General features: G+C 38.9%; 1 protein-coding gene across 1 annotated transcript in view; it reads right to left on the bottom strand.

Annotated features, from left to right (window-relative positions):
• form3 (FH2 domain-containing protein formin 3) overlaps nt 1–13,133 on the bottom strand; it is a 36,814-nt gene that overhangs the window by 16,053 nt on the left and 7,628 nt on the right. The gene's annotated exons all lie outside the window — the stretch shown is intronic.

Below are 13,133 nucleotides of genomic sequence, written 5' to 3'. Positions count from 1 at the left end.
CTCAATTACGGCAAATGATCTTGTTAATTTGTTTACACTTAAAGCATGCGACGCCTTCGATTAGTTGCCAAATGATATAGTCGAAAAGTGCACAAATCGCCGACAAAGTCTGCCATTTAAGTTCTCGCATATTAAACATATTCTGAAAGCTCAAGCCGCAACAACAACAATAACAACAACAGCAGCAGCAAACAACAAACAAAAAAGGCCGATAAAATGTTTAACATTTTTGTTAAGCGCTGCGATCTCGAGTGGCACTTGAAGCTATTTGAAATTATAATTTGTATGTGCGCTAAATGCTCATGTTTTTTATTTGTTATTAAATCAGTTGTTGTTACTTTTTTGTTTGTATATTATACATATTATATGAAAGCTTAGGCTGCGATTGACGTTGGGAACGGCGTTGCTAATGAAATCAAATGAAATGTCATAAAATAAATGGATAGATATTATAACATGACATCCTTTAGATATGCCCATTTGAAATCCCAAGTGCTTGACGCAAAACATTTCCGATACGATAATCCAATACCTGACAATGCCTTAAAAGATACATTATATCTGAGACAAGATTCTGAAAACAGAATTGAAAACGAGTTCTCAATTAAAATGCCTGATTTTTTTGCAATCTTTTACTGTCATATTCTTTGGCTGTCTTTCTAATTGAAATTCTAATGAATATTTAAAAGCATACACTGTGCTACACAATTGAGTGGGCAAGGAAATGAAATACAATATGAAAATACGTAATATTAGAGATATATTAATGAGGGGCGCTTTCAGTTAAACTGTTTTATACATAATGATATATAGATCATATTTGAAGAAACATCAACTTTGGAAAATTTTTCATTTTCATCTTAAATTGTTACATATTTTGGAGTTTTTATTTCCAGAATGCAAATGTGCTGAGGAAATACTCAAATATACGATTCAATTTACAGTCAGAGACTTTTTATTCATTAAAAAAATCTCTTAATTATGTAGTACAGTGTAGTGAACCTGTTGCTTAAATTTTGTACAGACTAATAGGCTAGTCAATTTAGCCCAACACCCGCACAACAGCCGATGCTCTCTTTATAAATATGCATTAAGAGTATATATGTTTATACAGCTATGTCTGATACATCGATAAATTAAATGGTTATCGGTCCAACCGGTTCCATTAGGCCCAGCGACGTAGTTCGCCGGTCGAGTGTGGTCAGATTGCAGGAATATTTATTGTCAATTTGTTTTATGTAAAGCAGAGCAGAGCGAAAAGTGCGTGTTTAATTGAACTGTAAACAGAGTTGGGCAACGGAAATGTATGGGAACAGCACACACACACACACACACACACACACAGACTCTCACACACTCACTCATACACCATTTAGAAAATGTCAACTAAAATGTTAATGAACTCGCGCGCTAAACGCTAATTAGAATTTTGTCAAAGGTGCAAAGATCTTTTCCTTTGTCGGTTCTCTTTTTGGTTTGCCGTGCGGAGTTTTTGCTTTTTTTCACCAACATTCTTTTTCTGTGCTCAATATATATATATATATATTTTTATTTTTTATTTTGGAGTCTTAGCCTCGACTCATTTGTCTTGGCTTAAGGCTCGACTGGAGACAATTGCGGGGCGTTGACAGGCGCAAATGGCTTTTGTCATTGTGAAGCGGTTGCCGCTGAGGCAGCGCGCCTCGCCTCGTATCTCCTCCCTGTTGCGCCGCTAACAGCCGACAGGTGGCGACACGGTGTCGCCGTCGCCCGTCTATAAAATGTCAACCACACATATACATGCACACACACACATACAAATTGGCAGGCGCTGAGATTGTAAAATATTTTCATCGTCATCGCCTCGCTCGAAGCCAAGTTAAAGTGCAAGTAATAATTCACGAATTTCAAAACTTTTCAAATGCTCAACGAACATTTGTTGTATGTCGATCTATCAGTATGTCTCCCTCTCTCTCCCACTCTCCCTCGGTGAGTGTGTGTGGCTGTTGTCGCTTTCAATGTCTAGCGACATTTTAATAATGAATGCTATGTATAAATTATGCTCGGGCTCTTTAACACGTTTACACGGCTGCTGCTTGATGTGATTAAATGTTGTGCAAAGTGCATTTATTTTTGTTGTTTGGATATCTGAATGTCGTCGTTGGGACTTGTCCACAAATCAAGCATACGCCACGTGGCACACTTGACAACAGTCTGGTCGAAAAACAGAAAGCCGAAAAAAAAAAAATGCTGATCAGTTAAATAAATCTATAAACAGCAAACGCCAGCAGCGACGTTGACTGCAGCAGCGCAGCTGGCAGAATTGTGGCAATAAGCGCAAGGTCGATGTTGTTGTTGTTGTTGTCACTGCTGCTACTGCTGCTGTTGCCGCCCGCTTGCCGCCTGTAGCAAATCGTAGCAATTGGGTAGCTGCAGCCTCTTCAAAGCGGCCGTCGAACGTTTTCTATTAACAATTTTCTACGGGTGTGTCCCAAGCATTTTATTATTATTATTATTATTTTATTTCCAATTCAGGTGTTGGTGTCTGCCGTTGTTGTTGTTGTTTCTGCTGCTGCTGCTGTTGACTGCACAATTTTCATAATCTTTTATTGAATTTTTACGAGCTGCAGCCGGCAGCCGCTGCGAATTAGCATTTTGATTTGTGCTCCCACAACAAACAAGAAACAAATATGTATATGTGTATAAAGCATTAAATAAACGGTCATTGAGCAAAGTGTTTGTACTCAACAATGGCCATAACTAGCTGTTAACTGATAAATCTGAAGTCTATTTGATTGAACAACACACTAGATGTGTAAAAAACATAAAACTGCAACATTGAGCGACACAATGGCAACAAATCGCACCCTCAACATACATACATCAACCGGGAAGGTCTTTGCAGTGGGGGCCAGTTAAATGGCATTCGAGATATGTTCAAAACTCTTGACTAAATATTTAGACATATTAAAAATTGCATCATAATTGGAGAATAGGAGCTGTAACATTGACTGGCAATAGAAAAGGTAAATAAAGTTGTACAATAAATAATAAATATTAAGAAAAACACAATTTAGATATAAGGCACTGAGGAGTAAGCAGCAAGAGAGGACATAAAGCAGTAAAACAAAACAAAATATTATCAAATTAATGAAGAGAACCCTACGGAAAAAGTAGCATATAAAGTAGTAGAAAATAATGGAGTGAAAAATGAGAAGTAGAAATTAAATGAATTGAAAATGAAGTAGTCTATAAAGGAGCAGAAACGCAAGGAATTTTAGAAAGAAAGAAAGGAGTAGAACGTAAAAGAATAGTAAGCTTAGAGCAATTATACGGAGTAGAAGTAAAAGTGTTAAAAATAAAGCAGTAGAAAGTAATGAAATAGTAAAATAATTAGAAGTTATAAATAGGAAGCTGCAGACTTAAAAGATTTAAAATAATAATAATAAAAAATAAAAAAATACCAATTTAATAAACAAAGCAAAATTGTTAAACTAACTTGCTCAAGGCAATATTAATTTTGCATATAAATATGTGTATCATAGCAGTGCTTATAAGATTAATGTGTTAAAGACAAGTAAGCTTATACACTGCGCGTCATCAGGTTAGCGCCCCCTTACACTCATTTTCTTTTACGTTTTTCTCTTTGCCCATTGCACGCAACTTCTTGGTTTTTTTTTTATTTCATTATCATCATATGAGATGTCTCTCATACCAAAAAAAAAAGCGCGAGTGAAAACCCGTTATGTTTTATTTTCTATTCTTTTCTATTTTCGCAAAAAATGTGTGCACTTATTTTGCGTCATCAGATTAGCGCCCCCAAATGCAATTGTAATTATCTTGCTTATTTTGGCAATTACACTCACCAAATTTTTTGTGAAGCTCAAAGTATTCAATATATTTATAGTATGGGTAAAGAAACAATTTTATCTTTGGTTGAAAATCAAAGATTGAGGCATACTTTGAATCTAGACTATGAAACCATAAAATTGCTGAAAAAACAGGAAAAAACAGAAAACTAAGTGGCAATTTTCTTACAAATAGGGAAAACTATGGAAAAAACTATATAAGCGGCAATAATCAAGCGATTTCAGAAGGAAATAGAAGAGCATTAGTTCGGGAAGCTTCGAATTCCCATGAATCGACCACCAAGATTAGGGATAAAATCGGTGTTAAGACGAGCTTCTCAACGGTCCAAAGAGCAATAAGGAAAGTTAATTACCTAAACAAACAGTATGTAAAAAAAAAGACACCAGTTGATATGCTAAGTAAAGAAATACGCATTAATTTTGGCCGGGCGAACATGACGTGGTCTATCCAATGGCAGCATGTTGTCTTTTCTGATGAGAAAAATTGAATTTGGAAAGAACTGATGGCTAAATTTTATTATATCCATACCCTACGCATAGAAGAACATTATTTGGAACGGTTTCCAAGCCGTTGCGGCGGGGGGGTGGTGTGGCATTGATGTAGGGTGCAATATCTTACTACAGCGCTTGTAAACTTCAATTTTTGACATCGCGCATGAACGCATAGGACTATAACACCGTGTTTAAAACTGCTGTTCCGCATTTCTATAACCTGTCTGAAAACCGGCATTAGATTTCCCAGCATGATAATGCTCCAAATCCAAATCCAAATCCCTGAAGTCCTGGATTCAGGGCCAAAAAATTGATCTCATGGAGTGGCCACCATACTCACTCGACCTTAATATCATTGGAAACGTCTGGGGATGGTTGGTCAGGAAGTATATGAGTCCGGAAAGCATTATAGTGCAAAGACAGAGTTAATCGAAGGTATTGAACACGCTTGGCCAACCATATCCTTGAATATTATTGAACAACTTTATAATTCCACTCCTAATCGAATTTTTGAAGTAATTTCAAACAAAAAACGGCACTACGCACTACTAATATTACTTAAAAATAATAATAGCTTAAAATACGGTGTTATTTTTGGTCATTAGCTTAAATAAATTGAATTTAGCGCAGGGGGCGCTAATCTGATGACCAAATTTTTGTTACATGTTTTTTGTACATTTTACAAAAAAAATTATTTAAAAATAATCCTTAATGTTACAGTAGCCATTCTTTTTGTATTTTAAAGAGAAATAAACGGAGTATAAAGTAAAAAAATTTCAAAGATGGAGCTCTGATGGTTTAGATTTTATTTAGCTTTGAGGTTGAGTGTAAAGGGGGGCGCTAACCTGATGACGCGCAGTGTATATACCTACATATATTATAATATCATTCCATTAATATTTCCGTTTTGTCGTTCTTCTTTTCTGTTTAGCATAAAGTTGTTTTCCCTTTTGCAAATTATGCTTAATCCATCTAAATCAGCTCATTAATTAATGCGCGTCTAAACTGAAAGCAGCTTCATTTTAATGCATAATTTCATTGCAGTTGCTGAGATGCGTCTGATGGCTGCTTTATCAGCAACAGCAACAACAACAGGGTCTGAATCTGTCTGGGAACCAGAGTCAACGCACAGAGAGGCCGCTTTGTTTGGTGCAGCTTAAAACTAACGCAGAGACAGATGGACAGGCGCATTGGACGAGTCATAACACTTGACAACAGACGACGAGAGCGACGACAGCGACGCCAGCAACAACATCAACAACTTCTACAACAACAGCTAGAGCAACAACATCGAATCCCAATCAAAACACGATCTTGGCGCTTGGCGCACTCAGCATTGACCTTATGACTTCTAAAATCGGTAAAAACATCTTTACAGCTCCATGTGGCAGTTGTCGATGGTTGTTGTTGTTGTTGATATGTTTTCAGTATAAATACAAAAGTTAAGTCGAGATGTTGCGTACTTGAAATTGGGATACATTTTATTGCCTTTATATTTCATTTTCATTTTGATTTTTATATTTTATGCAATTGCCATACGCAATGCAGTTCAATGCAAGTCGATGCGAAGAGCCAATGCCACGCCTAGCGATCGCTCTCTCCCTCTCACTCTGTCCCACTCTACATGCCACTCACTTGCACTTGAGTGCTTGTTGTTGTTGATTTTGATTTTGTTTTGAGGATAATTCCGATGCACAATCTGTTGGAGGCTGCAACCCGATTGCAAGGTCAAGTTTGCCTGCCACTATATTAAGTCATTTCGGGAGGGGGCGTGGCCCAGCCGTACGCCCATTGTGGCACGATTAATGCCTCAATTAACAGCTGGTCAAGCTGTAGGCGTCTTCGACAGCTGCCCAAATAAATACGAAAAGGCGAATTTAACAAGGTAAATACTTAATATTAAATGATTTTATTGTTGTTGCCTGCGGTTAACAAAGAACATTTGACTACACAAATTATATAGCAAATATAAATAAAACCCACGTAACGAAAAAAAAAAAAACCTAGCAAGAGAAATAAATAAAGGTAAATGAGCGAAGAAGAAGAAGAAGAAATATGCGTAGGTTTTGCATTTTGATGATGCGGACTTTGTCGTCTGCCTCAGCCGCGACTCCGACTGACCACAAATCACGATAAATTCAGCAACAGCTACATAGACTAAACTTAGTATAGATGTACGTATAAATAAATATATTTATATCTATGCATTTCGACATGGCTCTAATGCAGCAGAGATGAGCACGTGTTGGCAGCACGAGTCGCGGCTGGAGTTGAAAATGAACTGAAAATGAAACTAGTAGCAGAAGTTAAGCTATACTTAGACATGGGCATATGTGAGTTGGAGCTTCACCTATCCATAACTATACCTATCTAACCATATCTGAAGTCACGCATTAGATAACAAATATTATGTTAACTTAGCCAAATAAATATTATATGAAAGTTAATTTCAGATAACTTTATTTCCCCAAAATGGCAAATACTAATATTTAACTATCCATAAGCTCAACCTCCAGCTCTCTATATATCTATATTTAAGTATAGGACTTTGACTTTTATTTTCAAATAATTTATACAATTGATGTTGACATGAGTAGGGAACCATGGCTTAATTAATCAAATAGTTAATTTGGGCACCGTTACACAATAGCTCTTAACATAAATTATAAGAACCTGCTTTCGTCACATTGTCATCTCAGAGATAGAGATCAGCGCTCCCATACACACATATAGAAAGCGCTCTAAAGGTTGTCCCTTTTTTTTGTTGATATATCCACAGCTTCTTCATTAGAGCTCATTCAGAACGCCGCGTGGCGCTTGTTGACATTTGACAGAGGAATGGGACAGTGGCAGGGGCAGGGGCAGAGGCAGGGGCTGGGGCAGGGGTAGTTTGCTTGCAACTGGCTTGATGAGAATTTATGAATGGTCTTCCCATAGATGAGCTCACATATAGTTTAAATAGACTTGAAACTTGTTACTTGCCAAGTGGAAAGAAAAAACCCGTCAAAATGTGTGAAAAGCAACTTCATTGAATCATATTCGACTATAGACATTGTCTTTAGGCTTTTCCTATCTCTCAAGGGGAATATTGGGTGATTTTTTGCGTAAGCGTGAAACAAAAAGTGGAACAGATTTGTGAGTGTTGTAAAAGATGAGGCGCTAATAGGCTAATTTTCATGCAGGGTTACACAACGGAAAAGCGAAAGTTATATTGCAGTCTATATATTATATATATATATATATATATATATATATATATGAATGTGTACATGTATATATAAAAGATCGAGCCGGAGTTAAAGCGCAGCTGCTGCAGCCACTTGTTTGAAATTCGAAAATTCTTGTAAAGTGCATAAATATGTTCGAGTCTTATGACAGGTAACAAGCCAACAAATTGCAGAGACACACACATGCTCACTCACACACACACACCTGGCATAGATAGTAAACTAATGAAATATCGTGTGCCAAAATCTTGCGGTATGCCAAAACAAAATATCAAACGGTTCTCAGGGCCAATTGCGCACAATGAACGCTAATTATGCTCGGCTCAGATCGGTTCACCACAATTTGGCCAAACGAAAAGCCAATGCGAGTTCAATGCACTGGCCAACAGCATGGCCCACGCACTGCAGCATTTCAAATCCCTAGTTGACCTTAACTTTGAATTGTCAAAACATCAAAGTTCAACGATATAGCCCCTCTCTCTTCCTCTCTCGCTGTCTCTATAGATGTGCCCCCACAGTTACTTTTAAATGTGATTCATATAAATCATAGTAATTGTTAGTATTTGATCTACAGGCCGCTAGATGCCGCCACTGTGCTGACATTGACTTGTGGTTTCAGTTGCCACGTTTTTTTCTATTTTTCTATTTTTTTTTTCTTCTTCTAGCTGTGTGTGGGCTCGAAGCCAGCTAGAGCACAAATTGTTTTCCTCACTTCATGCAGCAGCTGAGCAGAGATCAGGTCTCTGTTTCTGATTAGTCAGCCAAGACGTTTTTGTGTAGACTTGAATTTGGGTGCGATTCTTGCCACAGTTTGAATTTGCGTGGTACTCACGCTCAGCTATTTGTCCTTCAGCTACATTTGTATTTTGTATCTTTTCTGAATGTCTGTGCGACTGCGACTGTTTCTGCGGCGCATCCAAGTTTGTACTTCCGCATGCGGCATTCATCATGTGCTCAAAGCTTATCGACTCTAAACATCTGTTAACTATATTTAGCCGACAGATTAGGCGAGCTTAACGCCTACGATGCGGATGAGTCAGTGCATATATAATTATAAAGAACTTAAGCTTAGCTGTCGCTTGTTGCTTCTGTGGGTCACTTGCTGCTTTCACTACCCGCCGAACTTCAAGCTGAAGAAATATATATATGTATATGTATATTTAATTCTCTTAGAACTACTGGTGGCAAAAACAAGCTGCCTTTTATGTAAGTTCAAGAGCTGCACTTGCTGCTGCTGCTTTAGACAATGCATAAATTAAATGCGAAAACAAAATAAGAAGAAGAGGAAAAAAATGAGATATCAAATGACAAGCATGAAAATTGACAGCGACTCATAGTCAGAGCCAGAGCCAGAGCCAGAGATTAAGAGGCCAGTCAAGAGCAGTCACTGCCAAGAGGTCTCTGTCACAATTAGGCAAGCAGGGAGTGTGCCTGGCATGTTACTTTTACCTATTGGCCTGGCTAAAAGCTTGCGCAACTCGAACTTGAACTACATGAGCTGCACATTGAAAATTAGCTGTGCAGATTGCCCCCATTTTTTTTTTTAAGAGCGACAGAGACAGAGAAAGGGAGAGAGAGAGAGGAGAGCGCGGCGCAGGCGTCGCCACGTGACATAGGCGAATTAGTTGGCCGCCATTGTTGCATTGTTGTTGGCTTTTTGGGGCACGCACACACATACACACAAAGGCGAGGACAGCGATCTCCAGGCAGCCGCATCGCCCACAGCGCCATTCGCTTCGCTTGGCTTTTGTTGCCTTTTGCAAAAGTATCTTCAGCCCCATCGAGCGGCATCTTGAGTCGAGCATGCAGCTTGCAAAGCACTTTCAGAAACAACTGCTATATGGCCATTAACTGTTTCATTTTCATTCATTGAACCCTAATGAGCTCATTTAGTAATTAAGTCGGAGCGAAAAAAATAATAATAATTATTTGCCTTCCTAGTTAAAATCTTAGCATTGGCTAACAAACTGTAATTGAAATAGCATTAATAGTGTTATTAATTACTTTAAAATAATAAATTTTTATTGCACTAGTATATGGGAGATAAATAATAGAAGGCAGTTTTTTTTTTTTCATATAGCTGAGAGCAACATAAGATAGAGCTCAGTTATTGTCAGAAATCAATGAGAGAAAGTTGAGGAAACGACAAAGTAAGATCGAAATATGAGAGAGTAACACAAAAGAGAGAGAGAGATGGAGAAAGAATTCCTATCATATATCATATCATATCATATATTATATAAGGTCGCTCGAACCCTTCAGCTGACAGTTGGCATCAGGTAGATATATCTCTAATATCTGGTCTACATCGCATTTCACTTTTATAGAGTCTTTGAACGTCGTCTAAGCTAACCTTTAACAAAATTAGTTGCCATTCATGTTTGTTGTTGGCTCGTGAACTTGTAAGCCAACTTGTAACTTAATATTTGCTTCTCTCTCTCTCTTTCTCGTTTTTTGTTGTAATTTGTTTGCTATTTATTGTTTTGCATTGTTTGTTGCTTGGCTTTTTGCGCTATTTATAAACAATGTGTTTCTCTCCCCCTTCTTCTTCTTTTTTGCATATGACGATTGTCTTACAATCAAGATTTCATTGTTAGATTTCCTGGGCCACATGGCGTATGCGCAACACGTTGCTGTTTTTGTTGTTGCTGCTGCTGCTGCTGATGTTTGCTGGCACTTGCTGCAAAAACATGCAATAATTTGTTTAATTAGGCGTAAATGACGCTGACTGCGCAGCCGCCGCATCTAATGGAGCGTAGCTGAATTTAATAGCTTTTGCCGAGTTTTTGCTTTAACCTTAACACACGAGCTGTGTGGCAAGTGAATCGCAATTGTCTGTCAGGCCGTATGTGTGTATGTGTGTGTGTTCATGCCACACCCCAGCGATCGAGTGATCGAGCTATCGAACCATCGACTACCAATATTAAATGCTAAGAGCCATAACAGAGTTCTTGCATCCATGAAACGTGCCGCGCATAAGTCAGCCCCAAGAGTTGCGGGTGCAGGCGGAGCGACCTGCCGATCGTTCCATAAAATGCACAAAAAAAAGTTGAAAGAAAAAAATTGTTGTTGGCTACTCAATATTTGATTGCACATCGCCGTCCAGCAAATCGCAAATCGTTTGGCTGCCTTTGCCATTCACGACGATAATTCAATTAATTGCGAAAATATCCTAGAGACAAATTCATATTCATATCGCAACAGCAACACTACGAGCAACAGCTATTGCAATTGCAACAAAGTGTAGACAAACGATCGGATCGTGTCTGTGATCGTGTAACTTTTCATTAAATTTCATTAAATTCTTTTATGCGATAGCAAACAGTTAAATGAGCAGCAAAGCCTGGAAAACGATAAAACACAACTTTAACCAATTGCGGCAGCAACAAATCGCTTTGCTGATCTTCAAACTCCCATCAAGAGACGACGCGACGTCGCAACGTCGATCGTCAGGCTGCTCCAGCTGTAGCTGCAGCTCCATGCATTTTATGACTTTGATTTATTTGTGTAAATTATTTTTGTAGCTGTTACATGGATGGTGGCTGTAGCTCGAGGAAGTGTTTGCATCTCGCTGAGAGCTAGAGCTAGCTAGAGCGAGCAGTGAACAGCGATCGGTGATCAGCGGGATTGAGTTTTGCTCACTGTTCGTCAAAGCTATTAGCTGTCTACAATTGTCAGCAGCGCTGATTCCCAATTCAAAAGCCCCAATCCCAGTCCCAGTCGCAATCCCATTTCCATTCCCAGGCCCATGCCCAGACCGCTCGAGCCATTGCATAAGCGAGTGATCTCCCTCTCCAATCTGTCTAGCTGTCGGCCTGTCGATCAGCTGTGCATAATTTCAATTTGATGTAGCACATACGAGGCGATAGATGGGCCTGTTGATAGGCGCCGTTAACTGACTTGCCCTGCGGCTAGTGGTGGTGACTCCCACAACCAAACCACAGCCCCACTCTCTCCCTCCTCTCTCCCTCCTCTCTCTCCCTCTCGGTTGCTCTCTCGCTCTCCGTCTGTATCTCTCTATCGATCGCTTAGCGTGTTTAATTACAATTGGGGGGATTTGGAATTCGGATTGAGCACGGATATCCGCGTACGTGTTGCGCATAGACAACCAATTGAACGAACAACACTCGACGTCAGCTGCAGCTGTCGCCTGTTTTTGGATAGCATGACCCATAAACGCCCCAACCAATAGAGGTAGAGAGATGATCGAGACTACCCTTTTGTTTTTCAATTTACAGAGCCGTACAGAGCCGGCCCAGAGGTGTGTGTCTGTGTCATTAGTAAAACTGAGAGAAGTTTTACTGCTCATGAATCGGAAATTACGGATAATGAATTATTTATGGTTATCTTAGCTGAGCGCAATGAGAAGTTGAGCAACTATATATGATAATACTAAATTTGCAATACGTAGATAAATGTAGCCAAAATGTTCTAAATCTCTGCCATATCGCTTCACACGTCATAGACCCTCCTCTATTCCTTTCGAGAATAGGAGACAAAATGTTTCCATTCATAATTTGACACCTTTGCATGTTAACAATCAATTAAATGGAGCTACAAAGCTGTTGAAATTGCGACGCAGAGCATTTAGCCTTCAGTTGGAGTTTTTATAGTTTGAAGACCCTTTTGCCGTATATCCAACATGGTTTGGCTTAATGAAAACAAATGAATTTATGAGTGGTTGTTATTGTTGTTGTTGCCTTTGTCGTTGCTATTGTTGTTGTTGTTGTTTGTCTGGCGATCGCAGACTTATCCCAGGCACGCACGAACACCTCTTAAAACGGCATTGGCTTTGCCAATTTCTGCTTTGTTTCTCACTTGGCGATTTATGGTTAAGCAACAAATACAATAAGTAATATCAACAGCAACAACAACAACAGCCACAACAACAAATTTACGCACTTTTTAAGCCAGAAGTGCTTTGTTGTTGTGAATTATTTAAACAGCACTTTGAATTATTGTAATTCGCATGTGGCAAACGCATAAATTATTATCATTTTTATTTTCTGTCTCTCTTTCTTTCGTTTTGTGTTTGTACCGTTGCATTGGAACTGTCCTCGTTCCCCCCTGCCCCTCAGCTCAGCGGCCTCTCCTCGATTCCCTTCCACTCTGTGGGGTGGTTCACACTGAGCGATTGCTGCGTGATCGATGACAATTTCTAATGAGGCGCAAGTTTTTTTTGATGACAGCGTCGGCTACGCAACGCTAATCCGTTAGAAAACCTAAAAGGTTTTTGGTCGTCCGTTACAAAGTCCATTTGTCAGCTGAACCTTGGACCTGTATTGTGATTACTTAGAAAACTTTGACGAGGGCTGTACAGCCACAAACAAAACTATCGATAATTTGCTTAGGGATTATTGGGTATCCTGACCCTGTATCCTAAATTTTTAAAATGATCTGAGTTACACTATCCTTACCAATATGAACCATAATTTGGCTAATCATTTAACACATTCTGCCGTTTTATTAATAAAAAATTAATGCCCATATAATAATTAATTTCGAATTTGTATTCAGTCCACGCTCTTGAAATACATTCGAATTCCATTTTTCGTAGCGGTTCGCT

The sequence above is a fragment of the Drosophila arizonae genome, chromosome 4 (genome assembly GCF_054131065.1).
Source record: "Drosophila arizonae isolate 15081-1271.41 chromosome 4, UAZ_ARI_1.0, whole genome shotgun sequence".
NCBI classification, from domain to species: Eukaryota; Metazoa; Arthropoda; class Insecta; order Diptera; family Drosophilidae; genus Drosophila; species Drosophila arizonae.
This window is presented reverse-complemented; position numbering and strand designations above follow the sequence as displayed.